This window comes from Crinia signifera, chromosome 5 (genome assembly GCF_055691185.1).
Source record: "Crinia signifera chromosome 5, ASM5569118v1, whole genome shotgun sequence".
In the NCBI taxonomy this organism is placed as follows: domain Eukaryota; kingdom Metazoa; phylum Chordata; class Amphibia; order Anura; family Myobatrachidae; genus Crinia; species Crinia signifera.
In genome coordinates, this window is record NC_139221.1 from 330598282 (window position 1) to 330614970 (window position 16689).

Consider the following 16689-nt stretch of genomic DNA (forward strand, 5'->3'; position numbering starts at 1 on the left):
CAGAAATGGACACAGGTTGACCCCTGTTACACCGCCACTGACCCGGGTCCACGAGTTTTTGCGGCGGTGTGAAAGGTTGTATAAGGGGTCCTTTTTTATTCTGTTCTTACCCTAACTGTACGCGCATCATTGGCACGTGTTGTAAATCGCTATCGGTGTTACTCGCTGGCAGGCATAGCGGGTGCCGTCTTGGCGGGGCTTGCAGGACACGGCTCTGGTGAACAAAAGTCGCTGGTGTTCTCACCCACTCGGTGGGAATGCCATTGACTACTCGACGGCGTTCATACTAGTGATGAATAGCATCAGACGCCGCCCCCTTTAAAAGTGGGTGGGGTTATAAATCAATGGGGCCCACTGATGAAGATGAAGTCTTGGTCTTTATTTACTAGCAGGCAATCAGCATAGGGAAGTATAGTTACAGCAGTGCAGCATACAGGTGTCACAGCATAGTACACACTCCTCAGAAAGCTCCGGTGGTCCCTACCGCAGCCCACACCCCGGCCCATCACCTGGACAGCTAGTGCACCATCAGGAGCAATGACCTCCTGCCCTGGAGACCCTTATATGAGGAGAGCACAGATGCTGCTAATCAGCCCCACTTTGATCACATCAGTTTCCCTGCTGCTGCTCTAAAACCTGGACCGGATCCTCCACATTATCTTCATGTGGAAGTACAGTGTGATGTCCCTGCCACAGTGTTATATAGTACAGTGCAGAGTATACCGTGTGTATTAGGCAGGGCAGAGATTACTGTAAGACACGCGAGAAGGTGGCACTGCGCTCTGTGCTGGTACACACATATTACCTTACAGGCATGTTATCACACGCTATGGTGACAGGAGCCCTCTGGTCTGTGCTGAGCTATGTACTAGGTCAGAGGCCGGCATGTGCCCGGCACTCAGTCTTTGTAATGTGAGGATCCACAATGCACCTGAGTGTAGCCAGAGGGCCCAGGGCCCTTACTCACAGTGACAGAACCAATGTGAGGAATGTAAGAACGGCAGGTCTCTGAGCCGTAGGGCAATTGTTATTTATTGTTCATCTGTACGGCGCCACAGCGCTGCGCAGCCCCCCGGCAGCGGCGAAAACAGGGCATGCATATCATAGGGACACAAACGGTAAGGCCAGATACATGCACCTTAGGGCCCTGCTGCGCGAGAGGGTCTAATCTGATAGACATAGAGGCAAGTGTGACAGAGTGTAGATAGTGAGAATATAACTAGTGTTCATTCTAGCACCCGCTATCTTTGAAAACCCATGCAGTTCCTCTTCCCTGCCTGGGGTGTCGCTGCCTGCTGTGGTGTTTCTAGCACAGGTCTGGTTTGGATATCAGTGCTAGAAGCACTACAGCAGACAGCGACACCCCTGACAGGGAAGAGGAACTGCATGGGTATTCAAAGATAGTGGGTGCTAGAATAAACACTAATAACAACTGGGGTAGGGGAGGTGTGAGTACAGGTGGGAGTAGGGGAGGTGTGAGTACAGGTGGGAGTAGGGGAGGTGTGAGGGTGTACCAGTGTGAGTGGTACAGGTGGGAGTAGGGGAGGTGTGAGGGTCTACCAGTGTGAGTAGTACAGGTGGGAGTAGGGGAGGTGTGAGGGTGTACCAGTGTGAGTAGTACAGGTGGGAGTAGGGGAGGTGTGAGGATATACCAGTGTGAGTAGGGGAGGTGTGAGGGTGTACCAGTGGGAGTAGGGGAGGTGTGAGGGTGTACCAGTGTGAGTAGTACAGGTGGGAGTAGGGGAGGTGTGAGGGTGTACCAGTGTGAGTAGTACAGGTGGGAGTAGGGGAGGTGTGAGGATGTACCAGTGTGAGTAGTACAGGTGGGAGTAGGGGAGGTGTGAGGGTATACCAGTGTGATTAGTACAGGTGGGAGTAGGGGAGGTGTAAGGATGTACCAGTGGGAGTAGGGGAGGTGTGAGGGTGTACCAGTGTGAGTAGTACAGGTGGGAGTAGGGGAGGTGTAAGGATGTACCAGTGGGAGTAGGGGAGGTGTGAGGGTGTACCAGTGTGAGTAGTACAGGTGGGAGTAGGGGAGGTGTGAGGGTGTACCAGTGTGGGTAGTACAGGTGGGAGTAGGGGAGGTGTGAGGGTGTACCAGTGTGAGTAGGGGAGGTGTGAGGGTGTACCAGTGGGAGTAGGGGAGGTGTGAGGGTGTACCAGTGTGAGTAGTACAGGTGGGAGTAGGGGAGGTGTGAGGGTGTACCAGTGTGAGTAGTACAGGTGGGAGTAGGGGAGGTGTGAGGGTGTACCAGTGTGAGTAGTACAGGTGGGAGTAGGGGAGGTGTGAGGATGTACCAGTGGGAGTAGGGGAGGTGTGAGGGTGTACCAGTGTGAGTAGTACAGGTGGGAGTAGGGGAGGTGTGAGGGTGTACCAGTGTGGGTAGTACAGGTGGGAGTAGGGGAGGTGTGAGGGTGTACCAGTGTGAGTAGGGGAGGTGTGAGGGTGTACCAGTGTGAGTAGTACAGGTGGGAGTAGGGGAGGTGTGAGGGTGTACCGGTGGGAGTAGGGGAGGTGTGAGGGTGTACCGGTGTGAGTAGTATAGGTGGGAGTAGGGGAGGTGTGAGGGTGTACCAGTGTGAGTAGTACAGGTTGGAGTAGGGGAGGTGTGAGGGTGTACCAGTGTGAGCAGTACAGGTGGGAGTAGGGGAGGTGTGAGGGTGTACCAGTGTGAGTAGTACAGGTGGGAGTAGGGGAGGTGTGAGGGTGTACCAGTGTGAGTAGTACAGGTTGGAGTAGGGGAGGTGTGAGGGTGTACCAATGTGAGTAGGGGAGGTGTGAGGGTGTACCGGTGTGAGTAGTACAGGTGTGAGTAGGGGAGGTGTGAGGGTGTACCGGTGTGAGTAGTACAGGTGGGAGTAGTGGAGGTGTGAGGTTGTACCAGTGTGAGTAGTATAGGTTGGAGTAGGGGAGGTGTGAGGGTGTATCAGTGTGAGTAGTACAGGTGGGAGTAGGGGAGGTGTGAGGGTGTACCAGTGTGAGTAGTACAGGTAGGAGTAGGGGAGGTGTGAGGGTGTACCAGTGTGAGCAGTACAGGTGGGCGTAGGGGAGGTGTGATTGGGGTACCAGTGTGAGTAGTACAGGTGGGAGTACGGGTGGGGTGAGGGTGTACCAGTGTGAGTAGCACAGGTGGGAGTAGGGGAGGTGTTAGGGTGTACCGGTGTGAGTAGTACAGGTGGGAGTAGGGGAGGTGTGAGGGTGTACCAGTGTGAGTAGTACAGGTGGGAGTAGGGGAGGTGTGAGGGTGTACCAGTGTGAGTAATATAGGTGGGAGTAGGGGAGGTGTGAGGGTGTACCAGTGTGAGTAGTACAGGTGGGAGTAGGGGAGGTGTGAGGGTGTGCCAGTGTGAGGAGTACAGGTGGGAGTAGGGGAGGTGTGAGGGTGTACCAGTGGGAGTAATACATGTGGGAGTAGGGGAGGTGTGAGGGTGTACCAGTGTGAGTAGTACAGGTGGGAGTCCTGTGTCAGTGTCCTCTGCAGATGCAGCTATGGTTATGTGCCCTGTACTTGTCCTCTATTGTATACAGCTGTAAGTCACTGTCTCCTAGGTTATATACTGTGTAATAGGGCGCTGCGGATCCCTTGTTCTCTGCCCCCTGATACTTATGTCAGTGTCCTCTGCTGATGCAGCTATGGTTATGTGCCCTGTACTTGTCCTCTATTGTATTCAGCTGTAAGTCACTGTCCCCTGGGTTATATACTGTGTATTAGGGTGCTGCGGATCCCTTGTTCTATGCCCCCTGATACTTATGTCAGTGTCCCCTGCTGATGCAGCTATGGTTATGTGCCCTGTACTTGTCCTCTATTGTATTCAGCTGTAAGTCACTGTCTCCTGGGTTATATACTCTGTAATAGTGCGCTGTGGATCCCTTGTTCTCTGCCCCCTGATACTTATGTCAGTGTCCTCTGCTGATGCAGCTATGGTTATGTGCCCTGTACTTGTCCTCTATTGTATTCAGCTGTAAGTCACTGTCTCCTGGGTTATATACTCTGTAATAGTGCGCTGTGGATCCCTTGTTCTCTGCACCCTGATACTTATGTCAATGTCCTCTGCTGATGCAGCTATGGTTATGTACCCTGTACTTTTCCTCTATTGTATACACCTGTAAGTCACTGTCTCCTGGTTTAAATACTCTGTGATAGGATGCTGCGAATCCCTTGTTCTCTGCCGCCCCTGATACTTATGTCAGTGTCCTCTGTGATGCAGCTATGGTTATGTGCCCTGTACTTGGCCTCTATTGTATACAGCTGTAAGTCTCTGTCTCCTGGGTTATATACTCTGTAATAGGGCGCTGCGGATCCCTTGTTCTCTGCCCCCTGATACTTATGTCAGTGTCCTCTGCTGATGCAGCTATGGTTATGTACCCTGTACTTGTCCTCTATTGTATACAGCTGTAAGTCACTGTCTCCTGGGTTATGTACTCTGTAATAGTGAGCTGCGGATCCCTTGTTCTCTGCCCCCTGATACTTATGTCAGTGTCCCCTGCTGATGCAGCTATGGTTATGTGCCCTGTACTTGTCCTCTATTGTATACAGGTGTCAGTCACTGTCTCCTGGGTTATATACTCTGTAATAGGGCTCTGCGGATCCCTTGTTCTCTGCCCCCTGATACTTATGTCAGTGTCCCCTGCTGATGCAGCTATGGTTATGTGCCCTGTACTTGTCCTCTATTGTATTCAGCTGTAAGTCACTGTCTCCTGGGTTATATACTCTGTAATAGTGAGCTGCGGATCCCTTGTTCTCTGCCCCCTGATACTTATGTCAGTGTCCCCTGCTGATGCAGCTATGGTTATATACCCTGTACTTGTCCTCTATTGTATACAGCTGTAAGTCACTGTCTCCTGGGTTATATACTACAATAGGGCGCTGCGGATCCCTTGTTCTCTGCCCCTGATACTTATGTCAGTGCCACCTGCTGATGCAGCTATGGTTATGTGCCCTGTACTTGTCCTCTATTGTATACAGCTGTAAGTTACTGTCTCCTGGGTTATGTACTCTGTAATAGGGCGCTGCGGATCCCTTGTTCTCTGCCCCCTGATACTTATGTCAGTGCCCCCTGCTGATGCAGCTATGGTTATGTGTCCTGTACTTATCCTCTATTGTATTCAGCTGTAAGTTACTGTCTCCTGGGTTATGTACTCTGTAATAGGGTGCTGCGGATCCCTTGTTCTCTGCTCCCTGATACTTATGTCAGTGTCCTCTGCTGATGCAGCTATGGTTATGTGCCCTGTACTTGTCCTTTATTGTATACAGCTGTAAGTCACTGTCTCCTGGGTTATATACTGTGTAATAGGGTGCTGCGGATCCCTTGTTCTCTGCCCCCTGATACTTATGTCAGTGTCCTCTGCTGATGCAGCTATGGTTATTTGCCCTGTACTTGTCCTCTATTGTATACAGCTGTAAGTCACTGTCTCCTGGGTTATGTACTCTGTAATAGTGAGCTGCAGATCCCTTGTTCTCTGCCCCCTGATACTTATGTCAGTGTCCTCTGCTGATGCAGCTATGGTTATGTGCCCTGTACTTGTCCTCTATTGTATTCAGCTGTAAGTCACTGTCTCCTGGGTTATGTACTCTGTAATAGAGTGCTGCGGATCCCTTGTTCTCTGCCCCCTGATACTTATGTCAGTGTCCTCTGCTGATGCAGCTATGGTTATGTGCCCTGTACTTGTACTCTATTGTATTCAGCTGTAAGTCACTGTCTCCTGGGTTATGTACTCTGTAATAGGGCACTGCGGATCCCTTGTTCTCTGCCCCCTGATACTTATGTCAGTGCCCCTGCTGATGCAGCTATGGTAATGTGCCCTGTACCTGTCCTCTATTGTATTCAGCTGTAAGTCACTGTCTCCTGGGTTATGTACTCTGTAATAGAGTGCTGCGGATCCCTTGTTCTCTGCCCCCTGATACTTATGTCAGTGTCCTCTGCTGATGCAGCTATGGTTATGTGCCCTGTACTTGTACTCTATTGTATTCAGCTGTAAGTCACTGTCTCCTGGGTTATGTACTCTGTAATAGGGCACTGCGGATCCCTTGTTCTCTGCCCCCTGATACTTATGTCAGTGCCCCTGCTGATGCAGCAATGGTTATGTGCCCTGTACTTGTCCTCTATTGTATTCAGCTGTAAGTCACTGTCTCCTGGGTTATTATGTACTCTGTAATAGAGTGCTGCGGATCCCTTGTTCTCTGCCCCCTGATACTTATGTCAGTGTCCTCTGCTGATGCAGCTATGGTTATGTGCCCTGTACTTGTCCTCTATTGTGTACAGCTGTAAGTCACTGTCTCCTGGGTTATATACTCTGTAATAGGGAGCTGCGGATCCCTTGTTCTCTGCCCCCTGATACTTATGTCAGTGTCCCCTGCTGATGCAGCTGTGGTTATGTGCCCTGTACTTGTCCTCTATTGTATTCAGCTGTAAGTCACTGTCTCCTGGGTTATGTGCTCTATAACAGGGCGCTGCGGATCCCTTGTGGCGCCATCTGTATAAAGGATAATAAGAGGAGGTTGCAGTAGTGGAGTGAGATGATGAGAGAATGGAGGAGTTTTGCTGTCCTGTTTAGTAACAACACGGTTCATCCATTACTTGCAGCATGAGTGGTGATGACTATGGTCTCTCTGTATAAGCAGTATATTGCATAATGTATAATTCCTTTACATTATGCCTTGTACATATTATCTGCTGTGTTATATGGTTTGTCCACAAGGGGGTGCTGTCCTATTGTATCTGGTTGCAGTGCAGCAATGTGTATTACAGGGAACAGACTTTTACATCAGTGGTGCACCTCCAGGACATCCCTGTCCTATCTTCCCTGATATCCTAGTAGAAGGGGCACAGGACCAGGCGTCACATCGGTCCCGCGGTCATTCACCTGCAATGTGGGTTCATTTTCTGTGATTGATCAGCGCAGTCTCTGGAATACAGCTCAAATTACAGGTGAATTGCCTAGTGCGTATGGAGGTCTGTACTGAGGACTTGGTGACAACTACAAATTCTAAAGGCTCACACATTGCCAGGTGTTGGTGCAGAATAAGACGTTAGCGGGGTTGGGGCAGATGTGAGCAGGGCTGGGGCAGGTGTAAGCAGGGTTAGGGCAGATGTAAGCAGGCTGGGGCAGATGTAAGCAGGGCTGGGGCAGGTGTAAGCAGGGCTGGGGCAGGTGTAAGCAGGGCTGGGGCAGGTGTAAGCAGGGCTGGGGCAGGTGTAAGCAGGGTTAGGGCAGATGTAAGCAGGGCTGGGGCAGATGTAAGCAGGACTGGGGCAGATGTAAGCAGGACTGGGGCAGATGTAAGCAGGACTGGGGCAGATGTAAGCAGGGTTAGGGCAGATGTAAGCAGGACTGGGGCAGATGTAAGCAGGACTGGGGCAGATGTAAGCAGGGTTAGGGCAGATGTAAGCAGGGCTGGGGCAGATGTAAGCAGGGCTGGGGCAGATGTAAGCAGGGCTGGGGCAGATGTAAGCAGGACTGGGGCAGATGTAAGCAGGGTTGGGGCAGATGTAAGCAGGACTGAGGCAGATGTAAGCAGGACTGGGGCAGATGTAAGCAGGGCTGGGGCAGATGTAAGCAGGGCTGGGGCAGATGTAAGCAGAGCTGGGGCAGATGTAAGCAGGGCTGGGGCAGCTGTAAGCAGGGCTGGGGCAGATGTAAGCAGGGCTGGGGCAGATGTAAGCAGGACTGGGGCAGTTGTAAGCAGGATTGGGGCAGATGTAAGCAGGACTGGGGCAGATGTAAGCAGGACTGGGGCAGATGTAAGCAGGACTGGGGCAGATGTAAACAGGGCTGGGGCAGATGTAAGCAGGGCTGGGGCAGATGTAAGCAGGGTTGTAAGCAGGGCTGGGGCAGGTGTAAGTTGGGTTGTAAGCAGGGCTGGGGCAGGTGTAAGCAGGGTTAGGGCAGATGTAAGCAGGGTTAGGGCAGATGTAAGCAGGGTTAGGGCAGATGTAAGCAGGGTTGGGGCAGGTGTAAACAGGGTTGGGGCAGATGTAAGCAGGGCTGGGGCAGATGTAAGCAGGGCTGGGGCAGATGTAAGCAGGGCTGGGGCAGATGTAAGCAGGACTGGGGCAGATGTAAGCAGGGCTGGGGCAAATGTAAGCAGTGTTGGGGCAGATGTAAGCAGGGCTGGGGCAGCTGTAAGCAGGGCTGGGGCAGCTGTAAGCAGGGCTGGGGCAGCTGTAAGCAGGGCTGGGGCAGATGTAAGCAGGGCTGGGGCAGATGTAAGCAGGGTTGGGGCAGATGTCAGCAGGGTTGGGGCAGCAGTAAGCAGGGCTGGGGCAGCTGTAAGCAGGGCTGGGGCAGCTGTAGGCAGGGTTGGGGCAGATGTAGGCAGGGTTGGGGCAGATGTAGGCAGGGTTGGGGCAGATGTAAGCAGGGCTGGGGCAGATGTAAGCAGGGCTGGGGCAGATGAAAGCAGGGTTGGGGCAGCAGTAAGCAGGACTGGGGAAGATGTAAGCAGGGCTGGGGCAAATGTAAGCAGGGTTAGGGCAGATGAAAGCAGGGTTGGGGCAGCAGTAAGCAGGGCTGGGGCAGATGTAAGCAGGGTGAATGCCCGGTGCCGCTGGGTGGGTACAGATGCTGTGTCTGGTGAGGATATGAGGCATTGCTCAGGTATTCCCTCTCCCCAGCCTGTGATGTATGTGTGATATGTCTGCCAGGAATGTACTCTCCCTGTACAGGTGACACCTCTGCACAATCCCAGGCTGAGGATGTTTGTTCTGTTACACGTCAATTAACCCTCTGAACCTTTGTCTGCTGCTAAATCATTAGTGTAAAGACTTTCTAACTGTGATTTCTGTGTATGCGGAGGGCAAGACCCCTCATTGTTACTCTGTATCGGTATGCGGAGGGCAAGACCCCCAATTGTTACTCAGTATCGGTATGCGGAGGGTAAGACCCCTCATTGTTACTCTGTATCGGTATGCGGAGGGCAAGACCCCCCTATTGTTACTCAGTATCGGTATGCGGAGGGTAAGACCCCCCTATTGTTACTCAGTATCGGTATGCGGAGGGTAAGACCCCCCATTGTTACTCAGTATCGGTATGCGGAGGGCAAGACCCCCCATTGTTACTCAGTAGCGGTATGCGGAGGGTAAGACCCCTCATTGTTACTCAGTATCGGTATGCGGAGGGCAAGACCCCCCCATTGTTACTCAGTATCGGTATGCGGAGGGCAAGACCCCCCATTGTTACTCTGTATCGGGATGCGGAGGGCAAGACCCCCCATTGTTACTCAGTATCGGTATGCGGAGGGTAAGACCCCCCATTGTTACTCAGTATCGGTATGCGGAGGGCAAGACCCCCCTATTGTTACTCAGTATCGGGATGCGGAGGGCAAGACCCCCCATTGTTACTCAGTAGCGGTATGCGGAGGGCAAGACCCCCCTATTGTTACTCAGTATCGGGATGCAGAAGGCAAGACCCCCCATTGTTACTCAGTAGCGGTATGCGGAGGGTAAGACCCCCATTGTTACTCAGTAGCGGTATGCGGAGGGTAAGACCCCCATTGTTACTCAGTATCGGTATGCGGAGGGTAAGACCCCCCTATTGTTACTCTGTATCGTTATGCGGAGGGCAAGACCCCCCTATTGTTACTCAGTATCGGTATGCGGAGGGCAAGACCCCTCATTGTTACTCTGTATCGTTATGCGGAGGGCAAGACCCCCCCATTGTTACTCTGTATCGGGATGCGGAGGGCAAGACCCCCCATTGTTACTCAGTATCGGTATGCGGAGGGCAAGACCCCCCTATTGTTACTCAGTATCGGGATGCGGAGGGCAAGAACCCCCATTGTTACTCTTTAGCGGTATGCGGAGGGAAAGACCCCCCATTGTTACTCTGTATCGGTATGCAGAGGGCAAGACCGCCCTATTGTTACTCAGTATCGGTGTGCGGAGGGTAAGACCCCCCATTGTTACTCAGTATCGGTGTGCGGAGGGTAAGACCCCCATTGTTACTCAGTATCGGTGTGCGGAGGGCAAGACCCCCCATTGTTACTCAGTATCGGTATGCGGAGGGTAAGACCCCTCATTGTTACTCTGTATTGGTATGCGGAGGGCAAGACCCCCCATTGTTACTCAGTATCGGTATGCGGAGGGTAAGACCCCCCATTGTTACTGTGTATCGGTGTGCGGAGGGTAAGACCCCCCCATTGTTACTCAGTATCGGTATGCGGAGGGTAAGACCCCCCATTGTTACTCAGTATCGGTATGCGGAGGGTAAGACCCCCCATTGTTACTCAGTATCGGTGTGCTGAGGGCAAGACCCCCCATTGTTACTCAGTATCGGTATGCGGAGGGTAAGACCCCTCAGTTTTACTGTAGGTGTTTTAAGTCAGACCTTTTACTGCTACTATTACTGTTTATGTAAATGCATTCTGAATGACAGCAACATCCTACCATCCTTCTACAAGAATATATAACCAACTAGGTGATTCATCGCGCCCCGTGCCCCCCCCCCCCCCGCAATTCACGGACCCCCCGCGCACCCCCCGCGATTCGCAACCCTCCCTCGCGCAATTCACGCCCCCTCCCACGCTTTGCGGACCCCCGCCCTCTCCTGCGATTCGCCGACACCTGCGCCCCCTCCCTCCCTTGATTCACGGCACCCCCCCGCGCCCCTCCGCAATTCACGGCACCCCTAAGCCCCTTTTTAGTTCCCCGTATACTCACACACCCCTATCACTACCCAGCTTCCTGGTCTCCTGAACCGTAACTTCCACCACTGGGGAGTCGCTGACGCTGTTTTGCCCACATGCCCCTATCATGCCTTATAGCCCAGCCTCCTGCTCTCATGCACCCGAACTCCCACCCAGTAGGAGGAGACACTGACTCAGGGCCACCATCCTGTACTCCTGTACTGCCGCACTGGACCCTCACCCACTGGCAGAAGCTGCACAGTATCTCCCACCCTCCTCTTTAGTCCCCCTTATGCCCACACACCCATATCACTACCCAGCCTCCTGTTTTCCTGTGTCGTGACAGTGGGGAGCCGCTGACTCAGAAACACCCTACTATACTATTGCACACACACACCTAAACAACACGCACGCACAGCCCCCCCCCCCCACACCCACAAATGTCACTGTACCCTCCACACTATCAATGTACATCTTACTCTGTAACCTCTTTTTAATTAAACAATACAATACACACCCCCTTCCAAATCATATGCTCTCTATGTAACACATTTCACCTATAACTCAAGTTGTAATACAGGCATCTCACATACAATTCTAACCATCTTTCTCATATACAAATGTTCACAAATTAAGGGGGCGCAGCCTCTTACGACGGTGTGAAGAACGCCCGTAGGGCGCGATGAATCACCTAGTATAATAATATACAGAGACATCCACAGCTCCAGCATAGAACACGGGATTACAGAGATACTGCTGCACTCATAGGATTACACCCTAATACCAGCCTATGGTGTCCCCGGAGCTACGGGACCGATCTGTGGGTGACGTGCTGGAGAGTGAGGGCCACTTGTACAGCTGAAACCCTTAGGTACCTATGGGGGCTGCGCTGCTATTAGTAATGAAGGGGCCACAGCAGGGGTGTGGATCATTAGGTCACCACGATGTTGGTCGACATGCATTTAGGTCGACATGAGTCTAGGTCAAGAGGGGTTAGGTCGACAGTCAAAATGTCAACATAGGGTTTTTCACATTTTTTTGTCCTGAATGTTGACACAATCGACATTGGCACTGAAATGTAGCACTGCTTCCCCTCGCATGGCCCGCTGCTCTCGCTACGCTCGGCACAGGGCATAAAATACCACATCAGCTCCAAAAAATTTCAAAAAGCACATGTCCACATTTTGACTGTCGACCTAACCCATGTCAAACTTCCTGCATGTCGACCTAATGGTGTCGACCTAATGCTGGTGACCCAATTACCGTATCCCCGCAGCAGACATCTCTGTACATGGAGGAGATAACGCTTCCTCCAGCCCTATTTGCTGATGTGTCAGGGTCTAGGTTTCGGCAATACTATGAGTGCGGCTGACAGGCCTGGTGTCGCAGGTATTCCTGATTGAGGGATCACAGGATAATCGCTATAAGTGGCTCTTTTGTGGACCTGGCTATATACTGGGAGAACAGGACAGACCGGGTGGGGTTTGGTGATTGTCCGATGGTACATTCCCATTGTCCTGCCCCTGGAAATCCGTACAAAGACATTGTCACCGTTTCGCCTGATCACCTGTGGCCTCTCATTGTGGGACTGGGGATGATATAATCTACATGTGAAAGAATGAAATGTTACCTTTGCTGTCCGGTTGTGTAACAGGTTGCTGGGGGGACACTGCCATATTTCTCCACGTTTTCGCCCCACCGCTTCACACTTAGTAATACAGAACTTTGGTCCTTGTGTGAGCGGGCCTGGTACACACGTCAGCGGGATCTGTTCTCATTAACTGCGTGAATCATTTTACTGCTGGACAATCTAATAACCGATTAATCCAGCAGGAAAACACCGAATTGTTAGACCTATGGTCAGTCCACAAAGCATGTGTCGTGGGCCGGGGTACTGTGTCCTCCAATCCTCTGAGCAGATGTCACACAGGTGGACTACTATGCCCATGTATCCTACACGCTCATACTGGGTGATACTGTATGCACTAACAGTCAGGCGTATAATGTAGCAGAGCCATGCGGAATTCTGCAGAGCGTTGCTATGCGGTCCCCTGGCCATTGCATCCAACAAGTGATGCACGCTACGGCGCTGTGCGATAAGTCACCCACTTCCTGTGTGCCACCAGACAGCTGGCAGCCAGCCGCACATCTAGTGATCAGGGTGGGGCACCGGCTGACAGGGTTAATTGCTGAGCGTGGAAGCGCCGGCTGCAGGAATGTATAGCTGCAAGATATTTAGCCAGCTCTGTCAAAGCAAGTTCTAGGAATGCGAGAACCGACCCATCCCGCGTGGCAACATCCTGGGCACCGGATGGGACCATCGCCTGTGCTACAGCCCAAATGTTACATGTGTCATTTCTGTACAACGCTGGTCTCTAGTGAGGTTCTAGCTGTGGCCTCTGTATAACGCTGGTCCTCTAGTGAGGTTCTAGCTGCGGCCTCTGTATAACGCCGGTCTCTAGTGAGGTTCTAGCTGCGGCCTCTGTATAACGCTGGTCTCTAGTGAGGTTCTAGCTGCGGCCTCTGTATAACGCTGGTCCTCTAGTGAGGTTCTAGCTGCGGCCTCTGTATAACGCCGGTCTCTAGTGAGGTTCTAGCTGCGGCCTCTGTATAACGCTGGTCTCTAGTGAGGTTCTAGCTGCGGCCTCTGTATAACGCTGGTCCTCTAGTGAGGTTCTAGCTGCGGCCTCTGTATAACGCTGGTCTCTAGTGAGGTTCTAGCTGCGGCCTCTGTATAACGCTGGTCTCTAGTGAGGTTCTAGCTGCGGCCTCTGTATAACGCCAGTCTCTAGTGAGGTTCTAGCTGCGGCCTCTGTATAACGCCGGTCTCTAGTGAGGTTCTAGCTGTGGCCTCTGTATAACGCCGGTCTCTAGTGAGGTTCTAGCTGCGGCCTCTGTATAACGCTGGTCTCTAGTGAGGTTCTAGCTGCGGCCTCTGTATAACGCCGGTCTCTAGTGAGGTTCTAGCTGCGGCCTCTGTATAATGCTGGTCTCTAGTGAGGTTCTAGCTGCGGCCTCTGTATAACGCCGGTCTCTAGTGAGGTTCTAGCTGCGGCCTCTGTATAACGCTGGTCTCTAGTGAGGTTCTAGCTGCGGCCTCTGTATAACGCCGGTCTCTAGTGAGGTTCTAGCTGCGGCCTCTGTATAATGCTGGTCTCTAGTGAGGTTCTAGCTGCGGCCTCTGTATAACGCTGGTCTCTAGTGAGGTTCTAGCTGCGGCCTCTGTATAACGCCGGTCTCTAGTGAGGTTCTAGCTGCGGCCTCTGTATAACGCTGGTCCTCTAGTGAGGTTCTAGCTGCGGCCTCTGTATAACGCTGGTCTCTAGTGAGGTTCTAGCTGCGGCCTCTGTATAACGCTGGTCTCTAGTGAGGTTCTAGCTGCGGCCTCTGTTTAATGCTGGTCTCTAGTGAGGTTCTAGCTGCGGCCTCTGTATAATGCTGGTCTCTAGTAAGGTTCTAGCTGCGGCCACTGTATAACGCTGGTCTCTAGTGAGGTTCTAGCTGCGGCCTCTGTATAACGCTGGTCTCTAGTGAGGTTCTAGCTGCAGCCTCTGTACAACGCTGGTCTCTAGTAAAGTTCTAGCTGCGGCCTCTGTATACCGCTGGTCTCTAATGAGGTTCTAGCTGCGGCCTCTGTATAACGCCAGTCTCTAGTGAGGTTCTAGCTGCGGCCTCTGTATAACGCTGGTCTCTAGTGAGGTTCTAGCTGCGGCCTCTGTATAACGCTGGTCTCTAGTGAGGTTCTAGCTGCGGCCTCTGTATAACGCTGGTCTCTAGTGAGGTTCTAGCTGCGGCCTCTGTATAACGCTGGTCTCTAGTGAGGTTCTAGCTGCGGCCTCTGTATAACGCCGGTCTCTAGTGAGGTTCTAGCTGCGGCCTCTGTATAACGCTGGTCTCTAGTGAGGTTCTAGCTGCGGCCTCTGTATAACGCTGGTCCTCTAGTGAGGTTCTAGCTGCGGCCTCTGTATAACGCTGGTCTCTAGTGAGGTTCTAGCTGCGGCCTCTGTATAACGCTGGTCTCTAGTGAGGTTCTAGCTGTGGCCTCTGTATAATGCTGGTCTCTAGTGAGGTTCTAGCTGCGGCCTCTGTTTAATGCTGGTCTCTAGTGAGGTTCTAGCTGCGGCCTCTGTATAACGCTGGTCCTCTAGTGAGGTTCTAGCTGCGGCCTCTGTATAACGCTGGTCTCTAGTGAGGTTCTAGCTGCGGCCTCTGTATAACGCTGGTCTCTAGTGAGGTTCTAGCTGTGGCCTCTGTATAACGCTGGTCTCTAGTGAGGTTCTAGCTGCGGCCTCTGTATAACGCTGGTCTCTTGTGAGGTTCTAGCTGCGGCCTCTGTATAACGCTGGTCTCTAGTGAGGTTCTAGCTGCGGCCTCTGTATAACGCTGGTCTCTAGCGAGGTTCTAGCTGCGGTCTCTGTATAACGCTGGTCTCTAGTGAGGTTCTAGCTGCGGCCTCTGTATAACGCTGGTCTCTAGTGAGGTTCTAGCTGCGGCCACTGTATAACGCTGGTCTCTAGTGAGGTTCTAGCTGCGGCTTCTGTATAACGCTGGTCTCTAGTGAGGTTCTAGCTGCGGCCTCTGTATAACGCTGGTCTCTAGTGAGGTTCTAGCTGCGGCCTCTGTATAACGCTAGTCTATAGTGAGGTTCTAGCTGCGGCCTCTGTATAACGCTGGTCTATAGTGAGGTTTTAGCTGCTGCCTTTGTATAACGCTGGTCTTTAGTGAGGTTCTAGCTGCGGCCTTTGTATAACGCTGGTCTTTAGTGAGGTTCTAGCTGCGGCCTTTGTATAACGCTGGTCTCTAGTGAGGTTCTAGCTGCGGCCTCTGTATAACGCTGGTCTTTAGTGAGGTTCTAGCTGCGGCCTTTGTATAACGCTGGTCTTTAGTGAGGTTCTAGCTGCGGCCTCTGTATAACGATGGTCTCTAGTGAGGTTCTAGCTGCGGCCTCTGTATAATGCCGCTCTCTGGTGACGTTCTAGCAGTCTCTGTATAATGCCGCTCTCTGGTGACGTTCTAGCAGTCTCTATATAATACCGCTCTCTGGTGACGTTCTAGCAGTCTCTGTATAATGACGCTCTCTGGTGAGGTTCTAGCAGTCTCTATATAATGCCGCTCTCTGGTGACGTTCTAGCAGTCTCTGTATAATGCCGCTCTCTGGTGACGTTCTAGCAGTCTCTGTATAATTCCGCTCTCTGGTGAGGTTCTAGCAGTCTCTGTATAATGACGCTCTCTGGTGAGGTTCTAGCAGTCTCTGTATAATACCGCTCTCTGGTGACGTTCTAGCAGTCTCTGTATAATGCCGCTCTCTAGTGACGCTCTAGCAGTCTCTATATAATACCGCTCTCTGGTGACGTTCTAGCAGTCTCTGTATAATGCCGCTCTCTGGTGACGTTCTAGCAGTCTCTGTATAATGCCGCTCTCTGGCGAAGTTCTAGCAGTCTCTGTATAATGCCGCTCTCTGGTGACGTTCTAGCAGTCTCTGTATAATGCCGCTCTCTGGTGACGTTCTAGCAGTCTCTGTATAACGCCGCTCTCTGGTGAGGTTCTAGCAGTCTCTATATAATGCCGCTCTCTGGTGACGTTCTAGCAGTCTCTGTATAATGCCGCTCTCTGGTGACGTTCTAGCAGTCTCTGTATAATGCCGCTCTCTGGTGACGTTCTAGCAGTCTCTGTATAATGCCGCGCTCTAGCAGTCTCTGTATAATGCCGCTCTCTGGTGACGTTCTAGCAGTCTCTGTATAATGCCGCTCTCTGGTGACGTTCTAGCAGTCTCTGTATAATGCCGCTCTCTGGTGACGTTCTAGCAGTCTCTGTATAACGCCACTCTCTGGTGACGTTCTAGCAGTCTCTGTATAACGCCACTCTCTGGTGACGTTCTAGCAGTCTCTGTATAATGCCGCTCTCTGACCAGTATTGCAGACTCTGGGTGGCGGAGTTGCTGAGGTTTCCTGTCTTCGGATGGAGGGGGGGGGAGTAGAGGGGTGGGAGAGCCCTGAGTCCGTGGGGAGTGGCAGTGGGCACACCTTGAAGTGTGGATCTCTGACACACCTCGGAAAGGGGAAGG

General features: G+C 52.2%; 1 protein-coding gene across 21 annotated transcripts in view; it reads left to right on the top strand.

Moving 5' to 3' along the window:
* The window catches only part of PLEC (plectin), a 288841-nt gene that overhangs the window by 168804 nt on the left and 103348 nt on the right, over positions 1–16689 (top strand). The window lies entirely within an intron of this gene.